We start from the raw sequence: 12326 nt of genomic DNA on the forward strand, positions 1-12326 counted from the left end.
TGTGAAGCCACACGGCCGCCATATTGCCACTCGCAAGAAATACTTCTCGGACAATGACTTATATAAGAACTTGTGAGTTGTTAAGTGTGTTGTTAGTTTGTTAGCCACTCACACTAAATGCAAGGTTAGTCTTCAGGGGCTTGCATGGCGGCATGCGACGTATGAGCTATCCAGATATATTATACAGATCAGTGGGTTAAGCAAGGCAATATGTTTTTCGGTTTTTGCTTTCAAAATAAATCCACCAAACGGTAGTTTCCGGTTACAACTTGCAGCTTTAAGTTAATTTAGAACAGCCACCACCTTGATATTAACAGGTAGTTCATCTAAATTTGAAAGAACAAATGTTTTTAAAAACAGTGCAGTATACACTTGAATTTGGACTGTAATGTGTAAAGTATAAAAATCTAAGTGTTTAATTGATTTCTCCTGTAGGAAACAATTAGTGTGTTCTTGATAAAATCACATTGTCAAGAACCAAGTGGGGCTGAGTTATTGAGTTTCTCACCTTTTGCCAAATGTGTTTACAAACGTGAAACTTCACATCCACATCCACGCCAACAGTACTCTTACCGTGTTGACACTCGCGCTGTGTTATTCAGTGTTTGTGTGCACTGACATGTACAAAAATGCGGCAATTTAGTGACGTCTCTTGAGGCAGACGAGCACATCTGCTCTGTAAATGCTCGGCGAGGGATTTTCTGGAACAGGCTACGCAACGAGGAGAGGGAACGCGGTTTACAAGCCAGTGGGAATGTTAGTGTTATCAAGGAGAGAGTTATGTCTCACGCGGCTCATGAATGAGTTTAGCAAAGAGGCGCTAGGCCGTCATGCCAGTGGAACGTCGCCTCCTTAAGTCAAATAACGTTCACACAAACAGATGGGGGCATCATCACATACTGTAGCAGGGCGGATATACAGTAAACACTGCACAAACCACACAACACGTAGCCTGGGGGGAAACAATGCGCCTTTTCTCATTCGGTCATACCATGCTGAAAGTAAACTTACTGCCTGAACGTGAATGCCTTCTACGTGCAGATAAATCTGACAATAAACAGACAATCCATCAATACAACCGCTCTGTGTATGACTGTGTGCAAGAGCGTGACAAGGAATAGCAGAAAAGAAATACTAATAGGAAACTTCAGGAGGCAGAAGTTATAATACAGCTCATTATAACGGGCAGGTGTCCCTAATGAAGTGTCCATAGCTGTCATGACGTTGAGGTGATGGACTGTGTGTGAGTTCGCTATGCAGAGGCAGTCCAGCACTCTGCTGGTGCTGCTCTGGGATCTTCCACTCTAAACAGAGACGTGGGAACGACCAAGCCTGTTTACATCATCTGCCTTCTTAGAGGGGACCACTAGGCCAGGCATGGGGGGGCGTGCAAAAAAAAATCAAAAATACACACAACATGCGCACACTTATTTGAAATCATTCACATGTCGGCGCTCATGAGCTCAGGCAATCCAATGACGAGGTAGAAAAACAGCAACAATAAAAGTCAGGCAGGCGCGGGACAAATGGTCCAAATCTCATCGCGTCAGATTTACTGCGCTAACGTTAACACACCTGCACAAATGTAGAGGAGCACGTAGCCGTGTTTAGACTAGCTTTGCAAAACCATAACAACTGACATGAGCAATCTTTGGCGTGACTCCAATCCACAGAATCTAATGATTCATAAAAAAGTAATGATGAAATAATAGCTGAGGATGTCATCGATCATCGGTGGACACATGAGTCATGAACCACGTGGGTCGTGTTTGCAGCCTCTGGTGCGCTGACTTCTAAATTTTTATGGCTCGAGCAAGAGCACCTGCTCAACATTTAACCTTCATGCTGTCACATGACTTATGTTCATTTCTACAATATCTGCACGTGATTGATTTAATAACCGAGTCACACAGGAGCCTCACCCAGCTTTATTTGGACCTATGTTTGATTTTTGTCAACAACTGCTAAGACAGCAAGTGCGCCACAAATAGCCCTGAGAGTTTTAGCCTATAAGAAAAAGAAGAACGAAATGGCTTTTTGTTTGTTTTGATGTTCTTACGTTCATGATTGTTTGTGTGTTTATTATTAGGTTGACGACAAGGACGATCCTCCATTCCATTCCAAAATGTTGAACATTGTGTTCATTGTAAGGATGGTCTTTACCTGGGGGCCGCTGGAGGTAGAGTCTTAGTGAGGCTGGGCCGCATCAAGTATCGGGAATGTCGGGGTACCTCAGGATACGACACGCGACACATGGCTCACGATAACAATAATATCTTGATACAGTAATAGGGTGAGTCAGATCAATAAAAAAATAAATAATTTCACAGTTTATATTTTGCTGCATTCAGCTGGGATAGGCTCCAGCTCACCTGTGACCCTAATGAAGACAAGCGCGATAGAAAATGGGTGGAACTTTTTTACCACATCTTTTAAAATGTGGCTCACTCACTCTTAGTTCAGTGTAGGCTATGTGTGCATCCTACGAGTAACACTGGCTTGTCGCACGCCGTATTACAGTCATCTTTGAAGACAAGTCGCAGGCCGCAAAATGTGACTCGGTGGGCCGCAAATGGCCCACGGGCCACGAATTTTAGACCATTGGTCTAAAATTTTTTGTGTTGTTGTTTTTTTCCCAAATGATTAGGTTGATCCAACATTCACAGTTCCTTTCTGTTTTTTATAGTTAATTTGGTTTTTTCGCTTTAAAAAAATATCAGGTTGGTATTAGTATTAAATCATACAGTATTATTAGGCTGATACATTGGTAACTACGTGTTTCGTGTCTATTGTTGTTAGTTGGATTATTTGTGAGATTTTCCATACATTTTTTTGTTTTTATTAAATAAAAAAAAATTATATATATATATATATAAGGCCAGGCAACCTTATACATGTAAGGTTGATTATTATTATTATATATATATATATATATATATATATATATATATATATATGTAAGGTTGATTATTAGGATAATAAAATTTTCGAAAAGTGCACTTTTTTTTAGAATTATGGTCATCATCCACAATCCTTATTTGAGACATGAACACACATGTCTTTGTGTGTTGTAAAGATAAAGATAAAGATGAAAACAGCTAAAAATTTCACATAGCAAAATAGAAAGGAACGCGACACCTAGCGTCAAATTATTTGACTTAGTTATTGTATTTAGTTATTGGTATTTATGTTTATGTGTTTATGTTTCTTATGTTCTTATTCTTTCTTGTGTTTTTCTTTCTTTTCTTGGGAGAATGAACAGAATAAGATTTTCATTGCATGGTATAACTGCTGTTTTACTATGCACATGACAATAAAACTCTCTTGAATCTTGAATCTTGAAAAACCAAAACGCAGCAGCAGTGGCGGCAGCTCCCAGATGTAGCGTTAGCTTTCGGTGGTGGCCTGAGGCGTTATGAACGACTGTGTGGTGAAGCTAGTCGCTATTAGCAGTGTGGTATGGCGAGGTGTCACTATGCCAGCAACGTAGTTCTTGGGCGTAACAATTAGATTAGATTAGATTGTACTTTATTAATCCCACAGCGGGGAAATGTGCTTGTTACAGCAGTAAGCAATGTTAATAACAATAATAATAATAACAATGTCGCTGTAGCTTGGTTAATACGCAGCTCACATTATGGAAATGGAGCCTTGCTGGAGGTTTTTTGTCAGAAGGCTTTGTAGGCGGAATAGTTGCGTCCCATTAACTTTAAGTTGATCTTACAGGATATATTTTTGTCTTCTGAAATGTCTGTGTTTATTTTTTGTTATTCGGCTTTCATCAATGACAAATTTCAAAGGACGCCATACAAAAGCTTTCTTGGTGAAAAATGTCCTGTACTGTACAATAAAGTTCTATTACATGTATTGTACTTTATAGTTACCTGAATCAAGCAGGTTTTTGTGTTATTGTTTGCCAAGACGTAATGAGGCCCTGAGACAGTCGGTTAGCTGCTGTAAGCCATGCTGAGTGGCTTCTTCCTCTGGCTGGCTGTGTGAAAACAAACTGCTAGAAGAGCGTGGGGGGGGGCCTCTTTGTACATGCGCAGGAGTGCCATCACTGCCGCTCAAATCATAATCAGGACAAGCAGCCATTACAGCCAGAGGAAGTGGAAATCATAGAAAATACGCAATACTTGGTTCAAGATGTGGAGTATGCCTTGTGTGTCGACTAGGAGGGGTTTAAGGTTGAAGTGTACGTACTGCAATGTGTACTGTCAACTAGGAGGGGTGGAATGGGGGTGGTAGGTGCTGACATAGAGGGATGTTTTGGGGTGTAGGTGTAGAATGATGATAGGAAGGGTGTGTGTGTGTGAGAGGGGGTCATGTGATAAGATGTACTTTTAGCGGCTGCCATTAACATTTTTGAAAATGATGTTCAAAACAAGGATGGTCCATGATAACATTTTTTGTGGTTCTTTTCATTTACTATTTCTTTGATTAATAGGATTTTTTTGTGTGTTTTTTTTAAATTATTAGGTTAATCTAACATTAACATTTTTTTTGTTTTGTGATTTTTTAGATGAATTATTGTGGTTTTCATTCATGAACTACATATTTTTACTTTTAAAAGAAGTGATTAGTTTAGGTGTTAGGGTTTTCCGTACATTCATTTTTTTGGAGTATCTTTTAAAATTAGCATGAAGTGGCTAATTAGGATGATCCAATGGTCACTAACTTCCTTGTCTTTATTTATTCTTACTATTTGGATCATTAGGTTTTTCATACATTAGCGCATATATTCTTGCACAGACTTGTGTTGCATTGATCTGCGTTGCTCTTTCTTGTGTGTGCTTAAAAAAGTACAAATCTCCCACTCATGTACACACACACACACACACACACACACACAGATATTTAAATTAATGGTCTCCTCGGGGAGTCATCCAAAGGCCATGGGCGTTTGGGAGAAAAGATTCTTGGAAAAAGGCTTCATCATCAAAACATTTGCTCATTGGTAAGCACATCTTAGCCATCCAGAGCGAGTGAGGCGGGGGCGTGAGGGCGCGATTACGCTCAGCAAATACATGAACAGTGTCAAACTCACTGCAAAGGAGGCTTTAACTCAGACCTAAAACTGAGATAACTCTATAAGAAGTGAGGTCATCAGGAATAAGAAGATGAAGGATCAAAAGAAGTTGTGAGCATGTTCAGTGCAGGAAGTCATTAAACAGGAAGCCAATAAAAGTGTGTCAGATATACTGTGTCCCAGGCCGCCATGGAGATATCAAGTCTTGGCCTCCCATTGTTATCAGACAACAATTTACAGGCTCACAATGTTCTCCCTTTGGACTTCAGAGAGTTTCCCAAAATTGTCCCCGTTGTTGAGTTTCAACATAATTGTTTCCGCTCTTGCTGAGCAGCACTCAATAAAATAGAAGACCATCCAATGGAACTCAAAGTCAGCTTGACTTTGTGGGCATTAAGGGGAAGATCGGGCCAATTTGATGAAAAACGGAATTGATAGCCAAGCCTGGAAGAGCCTGTCCTTTACTGTAATGACACTCCCTGCCACAGGAGGCAACAGTGAGTCAAGGCATGACTGACTTGTTTGCTGTAAAATTGATTAACATCCATATTCAGTCCTGATCAAAATTTTAGGACCAGTTGAAAAATTGCAAGAATTTCCATTTTGCACAAAAGGAAGAAATGGGATGGAGACAAAGAAGATCCGAGTAAGCAATTAGTTGCAAAGAAGCTTTAAAGTGAAGTATGATCTTCATCAGCTGATCAAACGTTGAACACCACAGCCTTTAAAAGGCAAAATGTTGGCAAACATGTGGATTGAATGTGATGCAGTGTCAGGTATTCACACCGTCATCCTCTCTTGATGGCAAAGGCAAACAAGCTTTCTCTCTTTGAAGGCGCAAGCAAGGCCTCTCACTCGCAGAGTACCATTGCTGCTGAGGTTGGACGCAGTAGACGCTCATTTCAAACTTCTTCACACGTCCTGAGGCTCATAGAACAAAAAGGCAAGGGGTAGCAGGAGGATCAGATTGGCTGTCCGTCAAGACACGGGACCATCCTCAGCCAAAATAAAGGTTGTTCCTGGTGCCGACTGCAGTCCAATAACCATCAGACACCATCTGCCAGAGAAGGATTATAGGAGAGAAAAAACATCTTCAAAGGCGCAAAATTGCCTGTTTGGAATTTGCAGGAGAGCAGCAAGCATGGGACACTGAAAGGTTCTTCTTACTAGCATGACAAGGAGATCCCACTTCAGATGTTTTCCACACGGCACAGTGGAGGAGGCCTTCAATTGAACAACAGAGCTTCAGGTTGTGCAGGGGTGTCAAACGGAAGACGGCTATATGGAGATGTTGCAGGGGGCCTCCCTCATGACCGAAGGCCCTGGTCTGTGTGGTGATGACTGGCGTTTTTAACAGGACAACGCTGCACTTCACAAAGAGCAACAAGCTCACTCTTTTGGACCATCCTGCATGTTCCACTCATCTAAATCCAGTGGAGAACATTTGGGGATGGATGGCAAGGAAGGTTTACAAAAATGGACATCAGTTCCAGACAGTCGATGTCCTTCATGAAGCCATCTTCACCACCTGGAGCAACAACACAAGTGTCCAGGAGTAGGGGATACATTGCTTCAGGTCACCTGTCCGTGACTGTCCGTGGCACGTGACTGTAGAAAGTTAGGGAACCACGTGCTCGTCTTGTAACGACTCTCCCTGCCACACGAGGCAACAGTGAGGCACAAGTTTTCACAATATATTTCATTTTTATTCATCATATTTGGAAATGTACATAAATATTCAAGATTAATTACAAACTTTTACGCCTTTAGTTCTTTTTATATTGTGTACATAATACATCAGGGGTCTCAAACTCAATTTCACTGGGGGCCAGTGGAGGTAGAGTGTGGGTGAGTACTGGGAGTAGGGCTGGGAATGTCAGGGTACCTCACGATACGATGCAATTCACAATACATCCATGTGACAACACCACTGGTAGTTCAGCGTTGGTGTTCCCTTGCCCCTGGACGTATGGAAGTAACACTCAGCTTGCCCGGATGTTGCGGGCTACAGTTACGCTACTCTTTGATGTCCAGTCGCGGGCCACAAGATACGATTTGGTGGGCCGCAAATGGCCCGCGGGCGGCAAGTTTGGGACCTCTGTAATACATGTTCATTATAGTCCATATATCCTAATTTAACTCATTTCTAATTTCTCCTTTTCTCGAGTGATAAAATGAGACATCCCTTCATCCCCTTTTTCCTTTTATTTGTAAAGTTTCCCACTTTGTCAGGAATCACTTTGTGTTTTCATTTCAACAAAATGATGTTTGCCATGTTTCAGGGAGAGGCTTACATTTTCAAGTGTTAGTGTACGAGCGCATATCTGTCAGGAGTTCAACCCCCCCAGCCCTCCAAAAGGAAGTACTTGTGATGATGTATGCTGTTTTCTTTGTGCTGGGACTGGAGCTTTCCCCCCACATACTCAGAATCGTAGTATGCATGCACTTAATTTATTGTATTTAGGCAAACAAAGATGCTTGCTTTTAGGCTGATTGGTGCACACGCCAACATCTTGGAGAAAGGAAGCTGTTATAGCTCAAAAAAGCTTAACATTCTCTTCCATTTTCACTTTTTGTCCCGTTACTTTGGACCATACAGCATGCACGGATGACTAGATAGTGGTGGGATAGAAATGGAAGGAGGCGTGAGGAGACGAGCAAGGTTAGGTAATCCAAACAAATGTGCGGCCGGTTATTTTTACGACTGTCCCATCAGCCATTATCTGGCCGGTGAGTTATGTTTGAGTATAAATACAGAGAGCGCGGCCGGGCCACACCAAGCGGAGGGATGACTTTGTGTCTGTGTGGTCATGCGTGTCTTTGCCAGCCTACACATGCACGACGCAATGCAATGCAATCGCCAGAAGAGATAACCACAACAGTTTATTCCATTTCAGACGATTCTCTTCTGCCATTTTAGCACTAATGGACGCAAGAGCAGAGCCGGTGCTTTTATCTCAGGGCTCAATAAAAGATGAGATTGTGAAACCCGCCGTCTCTGAAAAACTCCAACGGCAAGAGTCCACGTGAAAACTCAGCAGCTAATGTAGAACCACGGGAGGAGATCACAGCAAGAAGTCGTTGAGTACTTGAAAAACAGCAGTCTAAACTTTATTTAATCTGCAATCTTTTTATCTTATTGACAAACTGTGGTTTGCACAGAAGTCCAATAACATCACACCGCACGAGTTCAGATCAGGGAGGTCACACTGTCAGGGCCCACATGGGCGTTGATGTCTCCAAGTACAACTACAGAGTCACCAGCATAGACTCCAAGAAGGCTGGTACTCTGAAATGCCGACAGTCAGGACCCTTTCCCCAACCCGAAGGCGGAGGCAAGTGACCCTCTCATTCACCGGGGATGACTCCAACACTCGGCACCGAGCCAGGAGGGCCATTAAAAAGCAACACCTGAGTAGAACAAGGTCCAGGCCCTCTCGAGGACTTACTGGTTCCAGAACTCAAACTGTGGGTGGAGGTGAGTCCGACTATGTCTAGTTGGAATATCTCAGCCTCTCACACAACCTTGGGCTCCTTCCCCGCCAGAGAAGCGATGTTCCAAGTCCCAAGAACCAGATTTGGCCACCAAGGACCAGGTCACCCAGGCGCCCACCCTCGACCGCCACCCAAAACACATTGCACTGGACCCTGATGCTCGCCCCCGCATAGCTACACGTGATGCCTTGTTGCATCCTTTCATTTTTCACTATGTGGGCCTCCCTGGAAAAAGTTTGCACACCCCTGGTTTGGTGGAAACGGGTTATGTTGTTTTAGCGCACAAACAGATGAAAAAAAGACATTATGAAAAGACAGGGTTATGAACACATTAGCCTCATTGTGATGTCATACATAAACATGAAAGCATGTGGCCTACAAGTCAAAGCAGCAGGAAATCAACGAGCCAAGATAAGTTAGACAAATGAATCTCTGTGTTTGTGTGTCTGCTTTCATGCGTTATTATTCATTGCTTGTGTAAACACACATCGCGGCGTGAACTTTCTATGTGCGGCGAGCACCTGCACTGGAGGCACAGCCAAGAGCCATGTGCGGACGTGCTCTCGCCGTCGGGACGGCCACATGTGCGCGAGTGCGAGGGGAGCGGACCTGACGGGCCGTTTGGAGCAGCGGAGAAATTATCTGCAGGGTTTATTATCTTTAATTAGCATCCTTGGTGAAAAAGATAGATAAGGAGCTCCATTTATCTGATGGATGTGATCTGTGCTTTTCTTCCCTAAAGCAAGAAGATGGTGTTGGAAAAGAGCAGGAGGGGGGTGTCTTCAGTACCACAGAGGATCAGTTTTCCAGTAGTTTGGTTTTCATTACCTCCACCAATCATCTACATTCATTCATTTTCTATGCCGCTTGTCCTTACTACTAGTATGCTGGAGCCTATCACAGCTGACTTTTGGCGAGAGGCGGGGTGCAACAGCCAATCACAGGGCACATATATAAAAACAACATTTGGTCAAATTTACCTGCTGATGATGACGCAGCATCGGGAGCAACTGGGGGTTCAGGACACTTGGACACGATCAGGAGGGAGGACGTTTTAGGAATGACTGAGGAAGCCGGAGTACCCGGAGAACATGCAAACTCCACACAGAGATGTCGATGGAGTTTCCAATCCTGTCTTGGTCACACCACTCAGCTGTTGCTGTGCCACATCATTTGTATACCATAAACTCATCAGCAGTATTAAGGTTGGCTGAGCAGTTCCACCATTCCAGCATCGGTTCTGTTGCTGCTGTGTTGTGCAATATACCTGCTAATAAATGATAATGCTGTCATAGAGTTAAGAGCTTCTCTTTCCACCATAATTCAAGTTGAAGAAGTTGCTATATACAGCGGTGCCTTGGTTAACATCATTAATCCCTTCCAGAAGGTCCGACTCAAACCGAAACGGTCTCTAACCAAAGCAAAATTTCACATAGAAAATAATGTAAATCCAATTAATCCGTTCCAGACACCCAAAAATGTTAACACAAAACACATTTTATAGACAATAATTATAGTTGTACATGCAGAAAATGATGCAAAAATAATTGCAAATGATAAATGAATGGACAACTGAACACTTAACATCACTTTTACCTCATTTTTACCTCTTTTGGGTGGTCCATTTGTTTGTTACGTCATGCATCTCTGACATAAACAAACAATACAAACAAACTCTGATATAAACAAACGATGTTGTCCTAAAATGGCACCCGCGGCCGACAATGCATTGCGTGATCACGTGCAAGTATTGCAAGAATGAGGTCTGTTTTGGTGTCATGAGCACTATAAGCTAATGTTTCATATTTGTTGCCTAAATTAAGCATTTTCAAGCATAAAAATGGCGAAATGAAGTAAAACACAAATATAAGGCATTCAAAAGATGCATTGAAAGGATGGTTCGGATTTTTTGACATGAAGTTGTATGACATTCCGAACTATCCCTTTAAAAGACATTGACATATTATTCTACACTAGTCACTAGGTGGCAGTAATGTTACTGTAATGTTTGGTGAGATACACAAGCACCAGACTTGACCACCTGAACCACAGGCTTGTATTGCTGGTTTGAATGATCTCACAATAATCCCTGATAAAAACCAGGCTAACGTGGGCTGAAACTCAACTCTGAACCCGTGATGTCACTTCCTGTCCACCACTCACACTGCTCCCTGAGGAAACAAATACATATAGCAACACACACGAGCGTGAGTCTTATTTATGTCTTAACTGGCTTATTTACTCTTATTATGTCTCCTATATTGAGTAATATGAGTGTGAAGGTGAATATAGGGGTGTTATGTCATGTCTAGAGGGCTCTAATAATGTTAAAAACCGTATTCAGAAGATCAAAAACAGGGTTTCTATATATTTCATTTATAAAAAGGAATCCTACCTCGCGGAAATTCACTTATCACGGTGAGATAAAGGAGGGATTGCTGTACTGCCATCTTAGCATGCGATGCTACAGTTAGCACACAGCAAAGAGGCTGGCACACATCTGTTTGCAATCAGGCCACTAAGGCAAGATGCTTCAGTGCCTGTCCTCTGCTACTAAGCGGGTCGGCGCTTGGCTCACAGTCGCATGTACAAACAAACATGTGCACACACTAATGAGGCTAATACACTCGCATACAAAGGCGCTTGTCTGCTTCCTGCCCTCAGACTTGGGGTTCAGAGGATTGTGGGGGGTCCCAGGAGGTTTGGGTGTGTGTGTGTGTGTGTCAGAGCCACTTTTTATCGCAAGTCACATCTCACCCCTTAGTCATCTCCTGTTGGCCTCCGGTAGCACTATGTGTGCGTCTCATGGGACGGCTGATACACACCCTCGTGAAAACATAGATTAGGTGGAAATGTCATGTGAGAGGGTGCCGTGAAGGTCGTCTTGTGCAGTTATTCACTGGACCTGCCTCTCCATGGGACTGATGTGTTTTTGGCTATTATATTTACTCCCAGTGTATTTTGCAACAAGCCAAAAAAGACACATAAGACATTGATAATAATGAAAAAAGTCCAAATAAATATAATGCAGAGTATCCCTAAAGTCTGGACACAAAGGAAATGAAGCAGTGGTGCAGTTTTGGCATCCACTTCTTGCAAAGCACATCACCTTTTGCAACACAAATATTGGGAATCATATTCAAGATTTATTCATATTACATTTGAATAAAATGTAGAACATTTGATTTCTTGCAAATATGCACTTTTGCCCTTGTGTCCCTATTTTATACTGACACACCCTTACGAATATAACGTATAATGCAACTTCCATCACATGAAGAAAATGAAGAACTTCATGTGAAAGGCCCAACAAGAACAATGAATAACACATAAAAACACAGATCAGTAGTCGTCCTAATTTTTCACATGCAACAAGTGACATATCAAGTGAAATAGCAGGATGGCACGTTTGAGTGTTGGAACACAGGATGGTTGTGTCACTCAGCTTTGCTTTGCTCTTAGCTGCGGTGGTTCGTCTGAGCGCCAAGAATAATAATAATGAATTAGGTTTATATTGCATTTTTCAAGGTACCCAAAGAGCTTCTCGTTGAAGCCATCACTCATTCGCTGCTCAGTCACACGCTGGTAGTAATCTACATCATCTACGTCTGTAGCCACAGGCTGACATCGTGCCTACGGCCTCTCCGACCACCACCAAACATACACTGGCGGCAATGTGGGTGAAGCGTCTTGCCCGAGGACACAACAACAGCAACTGGGGGGAGGAAGCAGCAATGGAACCACCAATCTTCCAGTTTCTGGATGACCTGTTCCTGTCAGAACCAACACGTACAACCACACA

The sequence above is a fragment of the Dunckerocampus dactyliophorus genome, chromosome 19 (genome assembly GCF_027744805.1).
Source record: "Dunckerocampus dactyliophorus isolate RoL2022-P2 chromosome 19, RoL_Ddac_1.1, whole genome shotgun sequence".
Lineage (NCBI taxonomy): Eukaryota > Metazoa > Chordata > Actinopteri > Syngnathiformes > Syngnathidae > Dunckerocampus > Dunckerocampus dactyliophorus.